Below are 21,189 nucleotides of genomic sequence, written 5' to 3'. Positions count from 1 at the left end.
TTTTGGTAATTTCCCAACCAATATTCTACAACACAAATACAACGTTGAAACAACATGCTTTTTAGCAACGTTAAATCAATGTTAGGTTCTAATGTTTGACCATTGAATTTTGGTAATTTCCCAACCAATATTCTACAACACAAACATAACGTTGAAACAACATGCTTTTTGACGACGTTTAATCAATGTTGGGTTCTGACGTTGATTTTACCATGAATTTTGGTCAATTCCCAACCAATATTCTACAACACAAATACAACGTTGAAATAAACATGCTTTTTGACTTCGTTTAATCAATGTTAGGTTTTAATGTTTGACCATTGCATTTTGGTCATTTCCCAACCAATATCCTACAACACAAATACAACATTGAAACAACATGCTTTTTGACAACGTTTAATTAATGTCAGGTTCTGACGTTGATTTGACCATTGAATTTTGGTCAATTTCCAACCAATATACTACAACACAAATACAACGTTGAAACAACATGCTTTTTAACAACGTTAAATCAATGCTGGATTCTAATCTTCGACCATTGAATTTTGGTCAATTCCCAACCAATATACTACAACACAAATACAACGTTGAAACAACATGCTTTTTACCACGTTTAATCAATGTTGGGTTCTGACGTTGATTTTACCATGAATTTTGGTCAATTCCCAACCACTATTCTACAACACAAATACAACGTTGAAACAACATGCTTTTGGACTACGTTTAATCAATGTCAGGTTGTAACGTTGACTTGACCATTGAATTTTGGTCATTTCCCAAACATTATTCCGCAACACAAACATAACGATAAACAACATGCTTTTTGTCAACGTTAAATCAATGTTAGGTTCTAATGTTTGACCATTGAATTTTGGTAATTTCCCAACCAATATCCTACAACACAAATACACCATTGAAACAACATGCTTTTTGACTACGTTTAATCAATGTCAGGTTCTGACGTTGATTTGACCATTGAATTTTGGTCAATTCCCAACCAATATTCTACAACACAAATACAACATTGAAACAACATGATTTTTGACAACGTTTAATCAATGTCAGGTTGTAACGTTGACTTGACCGTTGAATTTTGGTTATTTCCCAACCATTATTCCACAATACAAACAACGTTGAAACAACATTCTTTTTGTCAACGTTTAATCAATGTTAGGTTCTAATGTCTGACCATTGAATTTTGGTAATTTCCCAACCAATATCCTACAACACAAATACAACATTGAAACAACATGCTTTTTGACAAAGTTTAATCAATGTCAGGTTCTGACGTTGATTTGACCATTGAATTTTGGACATTTCCCAACCATTATTCCACAACACAAACATTACGTTGAAACAACATATTTTGTCCATCCATCCATTTCCTACCGCTTGTCCCTTTTGGGGTCGCGGGGGGTGCTGAAGCCTATTTTAGCTGCATTGACAACGTTTAATCAATGTTGGGTTCTGACGTTGATTTGACCATTGAATTTTGGTCATTTCCCAACCAATATTCTACAACACAAATACAACGTTGAAACAACATGCTTTTTGACAACGTTAAATCAATGTTATGTTCTAATCTTTGACCATTGAATTTTGGTCATTTTCCCACCAATATTCTACAACACAAATACAACATTGAAACAACATACTTTTTACCACGTTTAATCAATGTTGGGTTCTGACGTTGATTTTTACCATGAATTTTGGTCAATTCCCAACCAATATTCTACAACACAAATACAACGTTGAAACAACATGCTTTTGGACTACGTTTAATCAATGTCAGGTTGTAACGTTGACTTGACCGTTGAATTTTGGTCATTTCCCAACCATTATTCCACAACACAAACATAACGTGGAAACAACATGCTTTTTGTCAGCGTTAAATCAATGTTAGGTTCTAATGTTTGACCATTGAATTTTGGTCATTTCCCAACCAATATCCTACAACACAAATACAACATTGAAACAACATGCTTTTTGACTACGTTTAATCAATGTCAGGTTCTGACGTTGAATTGACCATAGAATTATGGTCATTTCCCAACCACTATTCTACAACACAAATACAACGTTGAAACAACATGCTTTTTAACAACGTTAAATCAATGTTGGATTCTAATCTTCGACCATTGCAATTTTGGTCGATTCCCAACCAATATACTACAACACAAATACAACATTGAAACAACATGCTTTATGTCAGCGTTAAATCAATGTTGGATTGTAATCTTCGACCATTGCAATTTTGGTCATTTCCCAACCAATATCCTACAACACAAATACAACATTGAAACAACATGCTTTTTGACTACGTTTAATCAATGTTGGATTCTAATCTTCGACCATTGAATTTTGGTCAATTCCCAACCAATATACTACAACACAAATACAATGTTGAAACAACATGCTTTTTGTCAACGTTTAATCAATGTTAGGTTCTAATATTTAAACATTGAATTTTGGTCATTTCCCAACCAATATTCTACAACAAAAATATAACATTGAAACAACATGCTTTTTGATGATGTTTAATCAATGTCAGGTTCTGACATTGATTAGACCATTGAAATTTGGTGATTTCCCCAAAAAAATTCCACAACACAAACATAACGTTGAAACAACATGCTTTTTGACGACGTTTAATCAATGTTGGGTTCAAACGTTGATTTGACCATTGGATTTTGGTCAATTCCCAACCAATATTCTACAACACAAATACAATGTTGAAACAACATGCTTTTGTCCATTCATCCATTTCCTACCGCTTGTACCTTAAACCCAACGTTTAATCAATGTTGGGTTTTAACGTTGATTTTATCATTGAATTTTGGTCATTTCCCAGCTAATATTCCACAACACAAACAACGTTGAAACAACATGCTTTTTGACAATGTTTAATCAATGTCGGATTATGACTTTTATTTTGACCATTGAATTTTGGTCATTTCCCAACCAACATTCTACAACACGAATACAACGTTGAAACAACATGCTTTTTGACGACGTTTAAAGAATGCTGGGTTGTTGAGTTTTAACGTTCGTATTTGTTGTGGCTTTTGCGATCATGCTGTAGCTGAAAGTTGTGTTTGTTGTATCTCTTCTCGGCTACCGTCGCTGTTAATTAAAGTGAGAGTAGTGGCAGATCAAACCATTTCTCATTCCACCTGAAAAAGCTTGGGTTGCGCTTAATCTTTCAAGTAAATCTACTGTATATTCAATCTGGAGAGATGTTGGTTGCACTTCATTTTTGATATTAATGTATTATTTTTTATGTTGAAAAACAAAAGCAGAAGTCGCAGATAAATTGACAGTTAAAATGTTGGTTACTGTACTTTTATTGAAAATGTGAGAAGAAAATTGTTAATTCTACCTAAAGTGTTGGTTGGACTTTATTCTAATAAGATGTGAATGCATCGGCCATTAATTGTTGTTTACTTGCTTGTTTGTATCCATAATTCACTCGTACACAATTCCCTTACAAGAAATAACAAGAAATATAGGAAACTATTCCCACACGGGGCGGACTTGTAAAATCCCGGCATGATAACCTAAAAATAAAGACAACTTCCGATTGTTTTCTTTGTCTTACTTTGGCCAAAAATAAAAAAATAAACATTCTGAAAATGTTCATATTACGAATAATTCTCTTGGCAAAACACTTCAAATCAGTTGAAAATTCCGAGGAAAAAAATTGATGCCGTTTCAAAAACACTGTCAAGAATACAACGAACTTAGACTTTGTCTCAGAGTTTTTACAAAGCCATTAAACTTCAAGCGCTTCCGGTTTAGGATCCTCAATGCTAGCAGTTCACCATTAAAAAAAGTTTGGAAAAGCAATCGAGTGTTTCCTCAAACCACCGCATTGGTGATATCTGCAACTGCCGCAACACATTCATTTACCATGACTCAACTATTACAACTATAATATAAACATCACAATTATCAAAAAGACACCGTTGTCAAAATCAAGGTAACATAACTACAAACGTTAATGTGAACATTGTAGATTTAAGCATAAAATAAAATGGAACAACACTAGTAGAAACACATTTTTACAATGGAGTTCAGGGTGTGCATCGTGCATTCCACCAATTGCAAGCGGAACTAAGTGAAGTGAATTATATTTATATAGCGATTTTTCTCTAGTGACTCAAAGCGCTTTACATAGTGAAACCCAATATCTAAGTTACATTTAAAGCAGTGTGGGTGGCACTGGGAGCAGGTGGGTAAAGTGTCTTGCCCAAGGACACAACGGCAGGGACTAGGATGGCGGAAGCCGGGATCGAACTGGCAACCCTCAATTTGCTGGCACGGCCACTCTACCAACCGAGCTCTACCAACCGAGCTACACCGCCCCAACTAGAAAGATAATTGTCAAATTGACTTAAGTCTTTGCATCTTACCGTTTCGTTATTTTTTTCTGTTGAGTGGATAATTTACAATGAAAAAAAATGTATTTTGCGTCGATACTGCCGCCAGCATGCACCTGTGCCAATTAGAGTAGCGGGAGCCAATCCAGAGGGCGCCTAAAGTCAGCTGACACGTCATCTTTAAACACGTGTGACGTGGGTTACACTTGAATTGCTGACATCCAGTGGACACATTTAGAACAGCAGTCTCTTCCATAAAAAAAAGTAAAAATGCAGTTTATTTTTATACTCAGCAATTGGATCTTGTGGGCCGGTTTAAATATCTGGGCCGTACGTTTGACACCCCTGTTCTAGATAAACTATCTTTGTTGCATTGAACAAAGAGAGCACAATCTACCAAGTCATATTCCTTGTGTGCTAAACATACTTAGCCAATAAATCTGATTCTGATGCCAGCCACTTGGTCCAGCTCCTCCCGGGGGATCCCGAGGCGTTCTCAGGCCAGCCGGGAGACACAGTCTTCCCAACGTGTCCTGGGTCTTCCCCGTGGCCTCCTACCGGTTGGACGTGCCCGAAACACCTCCCTCGGGAGGCGTTTGGGTGGCATCCTGACCAGATCCCCGAACCACCTCATCTGGCTCCTCTCCATGTGGAGGAGCAGTGGCTTTACTTTGAGTTCCTCTCGGATGACAGAGCTTCTCACCCTATCTCTAAGGGAGAGCCCCGCCACCCGGCGGAGGAAACTCATTTCGGCCGCTTGTACCCGTGATCCTGTCCTTTCGGTCATAACCCAAAGCTCATGACCATAGGTGAGGATGGGAACGTAGATCGACCGGTAAATTGAGAGCTTTGCCTTCCGGCTCAGCTCCTTCTTCACTACAACGGATCGATACAGCGTCCGCATTACTGAAGACGCCGCACCGATCCGCCTGTCGATCTCACCATCCACTCTTCCCTCACTCGTGAACAAGACTCCGAGGTACTTGACTTGGGGCAGGGTCTCCTCCCCAACCCGGAGATGGCACTCCACCCTTTTCCGGACGAGAACCATGGACTCGAACTTGGAGGTGCTGATTCCCATCCCAGTCGCTTCACACTCGGCTGTGAACCGATCCAGTGAGAGCTGAAGATCCTGGCCAGATGAAGCCATCAGGACCACATCATCTGCAAAAAGCAGAGACCTAATCCTGCAGCCACCAAACCGGATCCCCTCAACGCCTTGACTGCGCCTAGAAATTATGTCCATAAAAGTTATGAACAGAATGGGTGACAAAGGGCAGCCTTGGCGGAGTCCAACCCTCACTGGAAATGGGTCCGACTTACTACCGGCAATGCGGACCAAGCTCTGACACTGATCATACAGGGAGCGGACTGCCACAATCAGACAGTCCGATACCCCATACTCTCTGAGCACTCCCCACAGGACTTCCCGGGTTTCCATCCATCAATCCATCCATCTTCTTCCGCTTATCCGAGGTCGGGTCGCGGGGGCAGCAGCTTAAGCAGGGAAGCCCAGACTTCCCTCTCCCCAGCCACTTCGTCCAGCTCCTCCCGGGGGATCCCGAGGCGTTCCCAGGCCAGCCGGGAGACATAGTCTTCCCAACGTGTCCTGGGTCTTCCCCGTGGCCTCCTACCGGTCGGACGTGCCCGAAACACCTCCCTTGGGAGGCGTTCAGGTGGCATCCTGACCAGATGCCCGAACCACCTCAGCTGGCTCCTCTCGATGTGGAGGAGCAGCGGCTTTACTTTGAGCTCCCCCCGGATGACAGAGCTTCTCACCCTATCTCTAAGGGAGAGACCCGCCAGTTTAGTTTAATTTATTAAGGATCCCCATTAGTCTACACCGCAGTGGATACTATTCTTCCTGGGGTCCAGGCAAAAAACATCGCACAATTAAAAAACAAAATATTACACGTTACACGGGTACATGGTCGGATGCTTTCTCCAAGTCCACAATATTACAGTATCTGTAAAATATTATTTCATGTTTTGTTTGTACACAGCTAGCCAGACAATGTATGCACTGTAGTTGTACTATCACGCATGTATCATGATCGATATTAAAGTGTGACTCACTCGATGGACAGTCGTCTCTTCGGTCTAACTCCTTTTTCCCGGTTTATTTGGGTAAGCACACCGTCCATGTTGAAATAGCTCATTTTGTAGATTCGAGTCGCTTTCACCTCACTCTCTCGGCTTCCAACGTCTAGCCCTTCCTTCGTGTTGGGAGCAGCAGTTCATCCTCAGTATATTCAGCTTCAAAAAGATGAGGTTGCGAATCCTCATTTGTCCAAAAATAGTCGCCTTCATGTTTGTTTTCCGGCATTGATTAAAATGACCAAAATACGGAAAATATTGTAGATATTACATATTGTTATGAATGTGTAAATAACCTCCAGTTAGCCGCATTTTGCAAGCTTTTTTTTTATCGTCTTTATGGTCCTAAAGAATGTGTGTTCTTGTCTCATTATGATAGTAAAAGATAAGCAAAATAACAAAAATAAAAAAGTGCAGTTCCCCTTTAAGCATGAACTAGTGGTAGCAAAAAGCGAGCAACATAAACTTACATGAAGGACCACACCCGTGGTGTGTCGCGAGCAAGACTGCCAGGCTAAGTGATCGGGGAGGCAGGTATAAATAGCCCTCTGATTAGTGATCAGGAGCAGGTGAGTGTCCTGACCAGTAACCAGAGGCAGGTGTGGAAAATCAGTGTTGATGGCCACTCAGGGAGCATGAGAAGCGAAATGAACAACAAACTAAGGCGATATAATAATCATGGCCATAACATTATAGACATATATTCCTATTGTAATACTTAAACTGTTATTTCTTTTCTACACACATTTTTTCATGCATTTTTTTATTTATTTTCCAGCACTTTCAGGTGTCTAAGGTTGATACCAACATGTATTTCGATACTTTTCGGTATCACAAAAAAATTTCATTATTGGCTTTATTTTAATAAAAAATCTTAGGGAACATTAAACGTATGTTTATTATTGCAATTTAGTCCTTAAATATAATAGTGAACATACTAGACAACTTGTCTTTAAGTAGTAAGTAAACAAACAAAGGCTCCTAATTAGTCTGCTGACGTGTGCAGGAACATATTGTGTCATTTATCATTATATTACTTTGTCAAAATTATGAGGGACAAACTGTAAAAATTTATCATTAATCAACTTGTTCATTGTGGAGGGGGGCGTGGTCTGCGGGCCTGCCGCGGAGCGGGGTGTGTAAAGCCCGGCCTCGAAGCCAGCGGCAGGTGAGTGGATTGCCCAGCTGGGGCTGGTTATCTAATCACCTGTCGCCCTTATTAGCAGCAGTCGGAACGAGACACAGTGTTGGCGTTGGAGCGAGAGAGAGACACGCCGAGAGTGTGTTGTCGTGGCGTGTGCACACATAAAACAATTGTCTTAACCTGACTATCGGGCTTACACGAGGATCTGTCGTGATCAGGGGAACCCACGGGAGGGCAACCTCCATATTCATTTACTGTTAATATCTGCTTATTTTCTCTTTCAACATGTTCTATCTACACTTCTGTTAAAATGTAATAATCACTTATTCTTCTCTTGTTTGGATACTTTACATTAGTTTTGGATGATACCACAAATGTAGGTATCGATCCGATACCAAGTAGTTACAGGATCATATTTAAAGTCATAATTCAAGTCCTCATATGTCCAGGGATGTATTTCCTGAGTTTATAAACATAACATACATTTAAAAAAAAGGAAAGAAAAAAATTCTGAAGATAAAAAATATCGATGTAATCATAGTAGCTCTTGTACTTGGTATCATTACAGTGGATGTTAGGTGTAGATCCATCCATGGAGTTTGTACGCTCCTACGGTGTGTAGTGGAGCATGTTTCGCTATTCTTCGTCCTCCAGTGATAATGCTACTTGTAAGAAACATACTTTATTCGCAGCCATGGAGGCGAGGATTAGTGATTTTAGATGTAGCTAAAACATTAGCCGCTAATTAGCTAGCCATGTTTTATAGCACCTCTTCCTGAGGGTGTTTCAGTGTTATAACTTCACCTTTATCTTTAGTTTTTAAGCCAAATTGCATCTCTTTTCTGTCTACACACTGTGTCTGCTTGTAAGTACTCAGTGTGTGTGCGCTGCCGAACATGCTCCTTTGCTCGTAAAACCAGCACTGCCATGACCGTTAAAAAAATAAAATAAAATGGGGAACCGGTATAGCTCGGTTCGTAGAGTGGCCGTGCCAGCAATTTGACGGTTCCAGGTTCGATTCCTGCTACTGCCAACCTAGTCACTGCTGGTTTAAAAATGTAACTTAGATATTGGGTTTCACAATTTAAAGCGCTTTGAGTCACTAGAGAAAAGTGCTATATAAATATAATTTACTTCACCGGTACTTTTCAAACAGAGTACAATACTGTTTTTGATTCATTAGTACCGCGATGCTATACTAGTATCGGCATATCGTACAACCCTAGTTATTAGAATTAACATATGGAGCAGGTGTAGGACTCGATACGTTCTACTTCTTCCCTCTCCTTTCCAGTCATGTTAAATTGTGCAAATGTGCACGAGTTGTAAGGTGTGTGAAAAGGGGCCAAGGGGTCTTAATAGACCCCTGGAATGTAAAACGTGAAAATACGTGCACGGGCGAGAAGTCAGCAGGTCAGGGAGCAGCCAATTATTCAGAGGAAGTACGGACCTGTTCCCATCAGGAGACATACTATTTTCCTGTTAAGGGGCAGAGTAAAGATCTACGTAGAAACGTGTGTGTGTTCCACCTAGGACCTCCGGATAGAGCCAGGTTAGAGTCATGTGACAACCAGAGAGTTGGTTTTATATATATATATATATATATATATATATATATATATATATATATACAGTACAGGCCAATAGATTTGGACATACTTTCTATATCTGTATTTTCATGACTATTTACATTGTAGATTGTCACTAAAGGCATCAGAACTGTGAATGACACATGTGGAGTTATGCACTTAACAAAACAGAACTTGTTTTGTATTCTAGTTTCTTTAAAATAGCCACCCTTTGCTCTGATTACTGCGTTGCATACTCTTGGTATTCTCTCAATGAGCTTCAAGAGGTAGTCACCTGAAATGGTTTTCACTTTCACCGCACACAGTGTTGATGCCTTCAGTGACAATCTACAAGGTCATGAAAATAAAGAAAATGCTATATATATATATATATATATATATATATATATATATATATATATATATATATATATATATATAAAAATATATATATATACATGTATACACACATATATATATATATAAATAAATAAATGATAAATGGGTTGTACTTGTATAGCGCTTTTCTACCTTCAAGGTACTCAAAGCGCTTTGACACTACTTCCACATTTACCCATTCACACACACATTCACACACTGATGGAGGGAGCTGCCATGCAAGGCGCTAACCAGCACCCATCAGGAGCAAGGGTGAAGTGTCTTGCTCAGGACACAACAGACATGACGAGGTTGGTACTAGGTGGGGATTGAACCAGGGACCCTCGGGTCGCGGACGGCCATTCTTCCACTGCGCCACGCCGTCCCTATATATATATATATATATATATATATATATATATATATATATATATATATATATATATATATATATATATATATGTGTATATATATATATATATATATATATATATATATATATATATATATATATATATATATATATATATATATGTGATTTAGGGCTATATAAATAAACATTGATTGATTGATTGATATTTATACATACACATATATATAAAAAAAAAAATATATATATATATATATATACACACACACACACATTCATATATAAATATAAACAACATATATACAAACATTCATATGTATTGTACGTATAGACAATATATACATATAGACTATATATATATATGTATATATATATATATATATATATATATACATATATATACACACACGCATTTATACAAATAATATATATATATATATATATATACAAATAACATATATATATATATACACATATACATATATATAATTTATATATATATATATACATATACATATATATATATATATATATACATATACATATATATATATTTATACATATAAAAATATATATATATATATAAATACTGTATATACACACACATTCATATATAAATATAGATAACATATATACAAACTGTACGTATAGACAATATATACATATGGACTATATATGTATATATATATATATATGTATATATATTTACACACATATATACATATAATATATATCCATCCATCCATCCATTTTCTACCGCTTATTCCCTTTTGGGGTCGCGGGGGGCGCTGGAGCCTATCTCAGCTACAATCGGGCGGAAGGCGGGGTACACCCTGGACAAGTCGCCACCTCATCGCAGGGCCAACACAGATAGACAGACAACATTCACACTCACATTCACACACTAGGGCCAATTTAGTGTTGCCAATCAACCTATCCCCAGGTGCATGTCTTTGGAGGTGGGAGGAAGCCGGAGTACCCGGAGGGAACCCACGCAGTCACGGGGAGAACATGCAAACTCCACACAGAAAGATCCCGAGCCCGGGATTGAACCCAAGACTACTTAGGACCTTCGTATTGTGAGGCAGATGCACTAACCCCTCTGCCACCGTGAAGCCCATATAATATATATATATATATATATATATATATATATATATATATATATATATATATATATATATATATATATATATATATATATATATATATATATATATATATATATATATATATGGTAGGTTCAGAGACAGAAGTGTAGTTAAAATAACAAATAACAAAAAGTAGTGCAGCAGAAAAATGCACAAAAAAGGCTAAACAGTCATCCTGATTGGCAATCAGGGACAGGTGAGGGAGCCTGCTAACTATACTGTAAAAACACTGTATTTTTTTTTCAATATTCAGGGGGTTTATCTCGATATATTATTGATATGTTATTGGCGATGATGGGGGGCCTTTTGGGAGTCTTATGCATGGGGTCCTAGAATTTGGTGCTACTTCTCTGTATGTAAATAATATGTGTTTATTGGCTAAAAAAGTGGCGATGCAATGCTTTCAATGACACAACATGCTCCCCATTCAGAGTTCCCTCCAACAGCCAGGAGTCGTGGGTGGCCCTGCCTCAGAAGTGCTAATAGTTCCAATTAAAGGCATTAGTAATACACGCACAGGACTCTCAAAGCAAGTCGACTCCACGCCGATACGGACGGGGCTCGGCACAAATTATTACCAGGGATGCATTCGCACCTTTTTTTATTTTTTTTTATTTTTAATTTCACGCATTTTATGCACTTTCAAGGGCAATTTCTGACACGGCTTCTGTCCTGCCTCTTTTACTTTCATCTCCCCTGCCTCGTCCTGTTTCATATTCCCCACCAGCGCTTTGCAAAAAAAAAAAAAAAAAAAAAAAAAAGAAGAAGAAGGAACAAGAGCACAGGAGAGGGAAGGGCATGAAGACAGGAGGGCAGACAGTCAGAGGTAGATAAAAGATAGATGAGGAAGGATGGAAGCTTCCTTTTTCTGTATGCTCACTAGATAGGTCATGTGGAGCCTGGTCCTGGAAACGTTCCTGCAAAACACGCCAAGAACGTGGTCACGTTTCTTAAAATGTCGACGCCGACAAGTGGCTGGCTTATGAACCTTTAATCATATCGGCCGCTGGCAAATGGGTGCAGCGAATGCAACACAGCCATTTTCCAGGCTTCTTTTTGCAGGTCTGAAAAGGCGTTTTGGTGTCACCTTCCCATCAATCGGCCACCGGTTAACATCGGCCCATTTTAGGATAGGATCGGATAGGATAGGTCATTATTGCCATTGCAACAAGTACAACGAAACTATGTTTTCAGCACAAACCATCCATCCATCTTCTTCCGCTTATCCGAGGTCGGGTCGCGGGGGCAGCAGCCTAAGCAGGGAAGCCCAGACTCTCCTCTCCCCAGTCACTTCGTCCAGCTCCTCCCGGGGGATCCCGAGGCGTTCCCAGGCCAGCCGGGAGACATAGTCTTCCCAACGTGTCCTGGGTCTTCCCCGTGGCCTCCTACCGGTTGGACGTGCCCTAAACACCTCCCTTCTCACCCTATCTCTAAGGGAGAGCCCCGCCACCCGGCAGAGGAAACTCATTTCGGCCGCTTGTACCCGTGATCTTGTCCTTTCGGTCATAACCCAAAGCTCATGACCATAGGTGAGGATGGGAACGTAGATCGACCGGTAAATTGAGAGCTTTGCCTTCCGGCTCAGCTCCTTCTTCACCACAACGGATCGATACAGCGTCCGCATTACTGAAGACGCCGCACCGATCCGCCTGTCGATCTCACGATCCACTCTTCCCAGACTCCGAGGTACTTGAACTCCTCCACTTGGGGCAGGGTCTCCTCCGCAACCCGGAGATGGCACTCCACCCTTTTCCGGGTGAGAACCATGGACTCGGACTTGGAACTATGTTTTCAGCACAAACCCGTTCAAGATGAGACAAACAAACAGTGTACAGGGTTACAGAACAGGAACGCTGATGGGTCGCCACGAGGCGCCCCGTACAAGATAGGAAAAAGGTCAAACGCTGGGGGAGAAGATGAGTAAAAAAATACAATCTAGACTGGGCTCCTAAGGGGGCCGAGTCTGGAGTGGGAAAAAACCTCCATGCCATGCACACATAAACATGTTACATATAATCACGACAACTCGCAACAGAGGAGTTGGGGCCCTGGAGGTCGACTGCTGCTATGAAGCGCTGCCAGCCATCCAACACCCCGAAGGGGAATCAAGCGGTGGTGAAGGCGTGGGGTGAGGGAGGGAGGGTGTGTGTATATATGCCCATTGTCTTGCGTGTGTTGATGTAGTGTCCATAGGCCTGGGGTCGTTCTGCATGCCAGCAAAAGTTCGACTCCAGGTCAAAAGCGTCCATCATTGAGGTGTCCTCGGGGATGTTTTCAGAACGTCAAGGCCATTCGAGGGAGTCAAACCGTAGATTAGGAGTTTTGTTTTTCCGCGAGCAGACATTACAATGGCTTGTCTGTTCTATTCGTCCATGCTGGCCCTCATGTCCAATGTTTCCCTTTCAACCAGCTTTTCCATGATGTGATCCGTCTTGCGATTCAGTTCATACATTTTAGAGACAAAGTAGAGTTTACCAATGTCAAGACTATATACAGTGGCGATCAAAAGTTGTAAAGAACATAATGTCATGGCCTGCCTTGAGTTTCCAATCATTTCTACACTGCAAAAAGTCAGTGTTCAAAAACAAGAAAAAACTAAACAAAAATGAGGGGTATTTTCTTTTAACTAAGCAAAATTATCTGCCAATAGAACAAGAAAATTTGGCTCGTCAAGACTTTCCAAAACAAGTAAAATTAGCTAACCTCAATGGACCCAAAAAATACCTTAAAATAAGTACATTCTCACTAATAACAAGTGCACTTTTCTTGGTAGAAAAAAAAACAGAACTTGAAGGACTATATTTTGATTTATATTGCAGTCTACTGCAAATATATATATATATATATATATATATATATATATATATATATATATATATATATATATATATATATATATATATATATATATATATCACAGTATATTATTTGGCATATACTGTAAATGATAATAGAACCATTTCAAAATGGGCTACAAAGGCTCCTAAGGAATATATTGTGTCGTTTTCAGTTGTATTATTTTCTCAAAACTATTATTAATATACTTGTTAATATCTGGTTACTTTCTGTTGTAACATGTTCTATCTACACTTCTGTTAAAAGGTAATAATCACTTATTCTTCTGTTGTCTGATACTTAACATTCACTTTGGGTGATACTAGAAATTACAGGAGCAGCATTGGTCATACCAATGATACTGACACTGATACACTCATTTCCTAATATTGGCTCTGATTTAAAGTACCAGTATAATGGAAAAAAAAGTTGACTTAATATTGAAGTGATTATCATATATTTCTGATTTATAAGACTTAGTATATAGATATGATCAAAATAATATACATCTCACAGATTCCTGAGCCAGAACCTTTTGTTTTGGAGCCCGAATATAAGGAGGATGAGAAACAAGTTTCAGAAGCTAAACGGACGCAGCTTTAGTGAAACACTAAAACTACGTAAGGAAGAGGGCCACAGTTTCAAGGGTCCAAGTGCTCAGGGGCCGGACATCGAAATGTGGATGTTTCTTCAGAAAGTGCATCCGCTGGTTGGACTGCGTTTACTTAAATGCAAAGTAAAACACACCGCACTGTCAATAAATTCACTATTCTGCCCTCGCTACTCGTTTCCAGCGTGTGCAGCTCGACAGATAGTTAACGGCACGAAGAAACAGAAGTTCCAGACGTTTTGTTGATGAATGATGCTTCTTTTGAATTACATACAAAAGAAGTGAAGTTGTCACGTTGTGTGAATGGTAAATAAAAACAGAATAAAATGATTTGCAAATCCTTTTCAACTTATATTCAATTGAATGGACTGTAAAGACAAGATATTTAACGTTCGAACTGGAAAACTTTTTGCAAATATTAGCTCATTTGGAATTTGGTGCCTGGGAAATGTTTAAAAAAAAGCTGGCACGGGTGGCAAAAAAGACTGAGAAAGTTGAGGAATGCTCGTCAAACACTTATTTGGAACATCCCACAGGTGAACAGGCTAATTGGGAACAGGTGGGTGCCATGATTGGGTGTAAAAGCAGTTTCCATGAAATGCTCAGTCATTCACAAACAAGGACGGGGCGAGGGTCACCACTTTGTCAACAAATGCGTGAGCAAAATTGTCCAACAGTTAAAGAACAACATTTCTCAACGAGCTATTGCAAGGAATTTAGGGATTTCACCATCTACGGTCTGTAATATCATCAAAAAGTTCAGATAATCTGGAGAAATCACTGCACGTAAGCGATGATATAACGGACCATCGATCACTCAGGCAGTACTGCATCAAAAAGTGACATCATTGTGTAAAGGATATCACCACATGGGCTCAGGAACACTTCAGAAAACCACTGTCAGTAACTACAGTCGGTTGCTACATCTGTAATTGCAAGTTAAAACTCTACTATGCAAAGCCAAAGCCGTTTATCAACAACACCCAGAAAAGCCGCCGGCTTCGCTGGGCCCGAGCTCATCTAAGATGGACTGATGCAAAGTGGAAAAGTGTTCTGTGGTCTGCCGAGCCCACATTTCAAATCGTTTTTGGAAACTGTGGACGTCGTGGACCAAAGAGGAAAAGAACCATCCGGATTGTTATAGGCGCAAAGTTGAAAAGCCAGCATCTGTGATGGTATGGTGGTGTATTAGTGCCCAAGACATGGGTAACTTACACATCTGTGAAGGAACCATTAATGCTGGAAGGTACGTACAGGTTTTGGAGCAACATATGTTACGTTATCATGGACGCCCCTGCTTATTTCAGCAAAACGATGCCAAGTCGCGTCTTACAACAGCGTGGCTTCATAGTAAAAAGAGTGCGGGTACTAGACTGGCCTGCCTGTAGTCCAGACCTGTCTCTTATTGAAAATGTGTGGTGCATTATGAAGCCTAAAATACCACAACGGAGACCCCCGGACTGTTGAACAACTTAAGCTGTACATCAAGCAAGAATGGGAAATAATTCCACCTGAAAAACTTAAAAAATGTGTCTTCTCAGTTCCCAACCGTTTACTGAGTGTTGTTAAAAGGAAAGGCCATGTAACACAGTGGTAACAAACTTTTTTGCAATGTGTTGCTGCCATTAAATTCTAAGTTAATGATTATTTGCAAAAACAAAAGTAGTTTCTCAGTGTGAACATGAAATATCTTGTCTTTGCAGTCTATTCAATTGAATATAAGTTGAAAAGGATTTGCAAAATGTTTTTAGTTACGATTTACACAACGTGCCAACTTCACTGGTTTTGTATATATGAATTAAAAACGACAAAGAGTCGGAGGTCAAAGATCAGGACCTCCTTAGTTTTGGCCCTCAATTGTTGTCGTTGCAGCGTCTCGTTACAGGATGCTGCTCACCAAGCATGTTTGAGCCGGCCTTTGAAGGCAATCAGTGCGTGACTCCTCCAGCCGCGCTCCACTTGCCTCGACCAGCTCCATCTGCCACAATACTCTATCAGTGATTTTTTTTTTGTGTGTGTGTGTGTGTGTCATCCTCCGCCCTTCCCCGAGCGTGCGAGTCTTGACACATGCACTGCTGTTTGTGCAGGGACAGCACTTTTGACAGGGCGACCGTGGCCGAGCTGCCCCAAGTTTGAGTGGAGGGGCCCCTCAGGCGGCCATGAAAGAGGAGTGTGGGGGGGGTCGCCACCAAGCCCCGGCTCTCTTTGCGACACAGGAACACCCGATGCATTATTAAAGGCGCTTTTTTTTTTTTCCTAAAAGACACGACTATGCAACCGCGGTGACATGCCTGGATACTCAAACACGTCCACTCTCGCTGCACAAGAAGATGCTCGCTGAGGCGGCTTGTGCAGAAATAGACATAAAACGTCCATAAGGAGACACTTAACATTTGTATCTGCCTTTAAAAAAAACCAACCCGATTTATATCCAATTGGAACTGTCACATGACCAGAGCTTTTTAAATAGTGACTTACTTAATTGTGTTATCTCAGCTCATTTTTTCCAAGTTATTTATGTATTTATTTATTTATTTTCAAGTTATTATTATCAGGAATGGGTTTATTTAATTGTATTTATTTATTTAATTATATTTTATATATATGTGGGCTTTGTACCGAGGATGTCGTTGTGGCTTGTGCAGCCCTTTGAGACACTTGTGATTTAGGGCTATATAAATAAAGATTGATTGATTGATTGATTTATTTATTTTATTTTTTATTTTTTTTATTATTCAATCCAACAAAACAATACACAACAATACCATAATAATGCAATCCAATTCCAAAACCAAACCCGACCCAGCAACATTCAGAATAGCAATAAACAGAGCAATTGAGAGAGTATAGTGAAAAATATTATACACCCCTTCAGAAAACATAAAGAATGATTGTAAAACACAACTAAAAACAGCCCAAATTGAAGACCTGTGATTATTTTTTTACAGTTTCTGTTACCAATATTTATTATTTTTAAATAAACATTCCATTTTAATGATGTTCCGAGCCAAACAAGGCATAAACATCCTCACACATTGGAAGGGTTTTTGCTCAAATTTCTCCTAAAAAAAAAAAAATTCAGTCCTAAACAAAAATATCAAATTTGAGACTTTTGATCAGATAATGGTTTGAATTAGTGACATAACTTGTGCTATGACATTGTATACTAACATGGACGGTATTAATTAAAAAAAAAAAAGGACTTTAAATGGTTGAAAACAACATTGGGTGTTTTTGTTCACGGCTGAAGTCGAATGAGAGATTTGATATATAAAATCCCACTAAAATTCTTAGGGATCCAAAAAGGTCCCGCTCATAAAAGTGTTGAAAAATAAGCCAAATTATGCCATTTTTCTCAAAGAAAACTTAGTTTTTTCAATGTTAAACACACAAAATATGCATTATTTTACCACAAAAACATTTAAAAGTGGAATATCTGACGTGACGTCATTAGAATTTATAAATACATTATACATACCATTTATACGTGTATATATACAAAAATAAATATATATATATATATATATATATATATATATACATAAATATATATATATATATATATATATATATATATATATATATATATATATACATAAATATATATGTATATATATAAATATATATATATATATATATATAAAAGTATGCGTATATGTATGTGTGTATATATATATATATATATATATATATATATATATATGTATATATGTGTAGACATATGTATGCATATATGTATATCTTTAGACATATGTATGTATATATGTAGACATATATCTATATATGTATATATATATATATATATATATAAATATATATTTATATATATATATATATATATATATAAATATACATATATGCACATATATATACACACATATATACAAATATACATACATATGTATACATATATACATATATATATATATATATATATATATAAATATGCATATATGCACATATATATACACACATATATACAAATATACATACATATGTATACATATATACATACTGTATTTATATATACTGTATGTATATATATGCATATATGTATGTGTATATATGTATATATATATATATATGTATATGTTTGTATATTTGTATGTATGTGTGTATCTATATATATATATATTTATTTATGTACATACAGTATGTCTATATATATATATATATATATATATATATATATATATATATATATATATATATATATATATATATATATATACACATATGGCAGCACGGTGGCAGAAGGGTTAGTGCGTCTGCCTCACAATACGAAGGTCCTGAGTAGTCGTGAGTTCAATCCCAGCCTCGGGATCTTTCTGTGTGGAGTTTGCATGTTCTCCCCGTGACTGCGTGGGTTCCCTCCGGGTACTCCGGCTTCCTCCCACCTCCAAAGACATGCACCTGGGGATAAGTTGATTGGCAACACTAAATTGGCCCTAGTGTGTGGATGTGAGTGTGAATGTTGTCTGTCTATCTGTGTTGGCCCTGCGATGAGGTGGCGACTTGTCCAGGGTGTACCCCGCCTTCCGCCCGATTGTAGCTGAGATAGGCTCCAGCGCCCCCCGCGACCCCGAAGGGAATAAGTGGTAGAAAATGGATGGATGGATATACACATATGTATGTATATATATATATATATATATATATATATATATATATATATATATATATATATATATATTTATATATATATATATATATATATATATATATATATATATATATATATATATGGGGTATTTTCGAATATCCACTGAGGAAAAAGTTGGATCTTGCAAATAAATTTAAAAAATAACATTAAAAAAAAAATACCTACCCAACAAAAATTATAGCCAAAATACAGCAAAAAATGTTCCGTAAGGACAAATAATGAGTCAATGAAATAATATCCATCCACCTTTAACCTCCGGGTGCAGGTGCACTGCGTGGTCTTATCCCAGACCTCAAACGCATCAAATACGTCCCGTTGTAGCTTCAAAGAAACTCAATTATGACTATTAATAAATTAATGTCCAGGCAGCAAGAGACACATGCAAAATAAACTGGAATTGACCTCCACAAGGGGGCGCATCTGAAGAAATAAACACTTAAAGAGACGTAATAAAGCAGGGTTGGGAGGGACAAGCGGTAGGAAAAATGGATGGATGGATGGATAGGAAGGGGAAACTTTACACGGACACACATGCGCAAAAGGTAAAAAGTTGACGGAGCAAATCGGACGCACTTACAAGTGTTGAAGTCCAAGGTCCAAGATCCAAGGTCCCGTCCTCGCTCAACAAGTTCAAAACGACCACGGGTGGACCACCGCGCGTTTTAAGACGCGCTCCTGCACGAGCGGCCAGGTGATGAGTGCGCAGTGCGTGGGTCTCGGAGGACTCGCGGCGCGCGCCATTGCGCTTACTCGGAGGATCGAAGCTGTCCTGCCACGGGGTGGGTGGGGGTTGGGGGACTCAAGGCTGATGCAGCACCGCGCGCGTCACGCACACCGGAGCGTCCCCGCACGCCAAAGTGTCCATCACAGTCCTCCCCTCCGAGTCGACAGATATATAGAAACTTGCAATATCCCCTCCCCCCAAAAAACGCGCCGTCCTCGGCAGCAATCCCCACCGCGTCCGTCGTGCGCGCGTCCCCATTTGAGGCGCAAGCTCCAAGTGAGGCGGATGACGACGACGCGCGCTTCCAGGGGCGCAAAGAACGCGCGTTGACGCGCAGCCGATGCGCACCTATGGGTGGTCTCTCCTCGCCGCCGGCGCGCTTTTTTCCTCACCTCCCCCGCGCCACGGAAAGGTGCGAGTCACGTGATCACTTAAAAACGCACATTTGGATTACGCACGATGGAAAGGCGCATACTTTTTTTTTTTCTTCCTCTGATTTCACGGGAATTTTTTTTTGTTTGTTTAAAAAATATGTCATCAAATGTGACCCAACAGGATAAATGGCAAATTACTCATCATAGGGACAAGCGGTAGGAAATGGATGGATGGATATATAATCATTAAATATGCATTTTCCACAATTTAAATAATGACATTTTAAGTGCATTATGCCCATTGTCAAGCATGAACAAAAAAAGTTCAACAACACCCAGCCGAATTCATGAATGAATCGAAAGCCCCCCCTCACCTTGGTTCTCAGAGCTGGCCCGCCTGGCGCCTTAAATCCTCTTTAAAACGGGACATGTCAGCCAGAAAGAAAAAAAAATAATAATAAAATAAAATCTCAGCCCTCCTGAAATAGTGGGAAAGTTTGCAGAAAGGCAGAGCCGCAAAGATGCAAAGAGTCCAAGTGTGCGTGGAAGGGAGGACGAGGCGGAGAGAGAGAGCGTGCAGACATTGTGATCCTTTGACAGCTCCACTCGGTTTCTTTGGAGACGGCAGCTGCCTGGGAGCCACCACCTTGAACCGCGCCTCTTTTATTCATCAAAGACGTCTCGGCGTGGACGTGTCACGCGTGTGGATAAAACAAGGAATATGTGACATTTTTCCTTACCCGCCACTCCTCTCTCTCTCTCTCTGCAATATCAACCATATATATTTACACGCCAGGCAGAATCAAATACAGCATGTGTAAGGAGAAGGGATTAATGGTGGATGTTTTGAAGAACAAAGTCTGGAAAATACTACAAAAAAAAGGAACCCGTATATA

The 21,189-nt window shown here is 39.1% G+C and overlaps 1 protein-coding gene across 11 annotated transcripts in view; it reads right to left on the bottom strand.

Moving 5' to 3' along the window:
- Positions 1-20,970, bottom strand: part of ntng1a (netrin g1a) — a 328,955-nt gene extending 307,985 nt beyond the window's left edge. For 3 of the 11 annotated variants that reach the window (XM_072913455.1, XM_072913460.1, XM_072913458.1), the window contains exon 1: positions 19,773-20,103. The gene's annotated coding sequence lies outside the window, so the exon portion shown is untranslated. Of the gene's footprint in view, positions 1-19,772; positions 20,106-20,667 lie in introns of those variants that run through there. The other 8 variants (XM_072913459.1, XM_072913461.1, XM_072913462.1 and 5 more) reach the window with 5 other exon arrangements.
- Between the last annotated feature and the right edge of the window lie 219 nt (positions 20,971-21,189).

The sequence above is a fragment of the Nerophis lumbriciformis genome, linkage group LG07, assembly GCF_033978685.3.
Source record: "Nerophis lumbriciformis linkage group LG07, RoL_Nlum_v2.1, whole genome shotgun sequence".
In the NCBI taxonomy this organism is placed as follows: domain Eukaryota; kingdom Metazoa; phylum Chordata; class Actinopteri; order Syngnathiformes; family Syngnathidae; genus Nerophis; species Nerophis lumbriciformis.
This window is presented reverse-complemented; position numbering and strand designations above follow the sequence as displayed.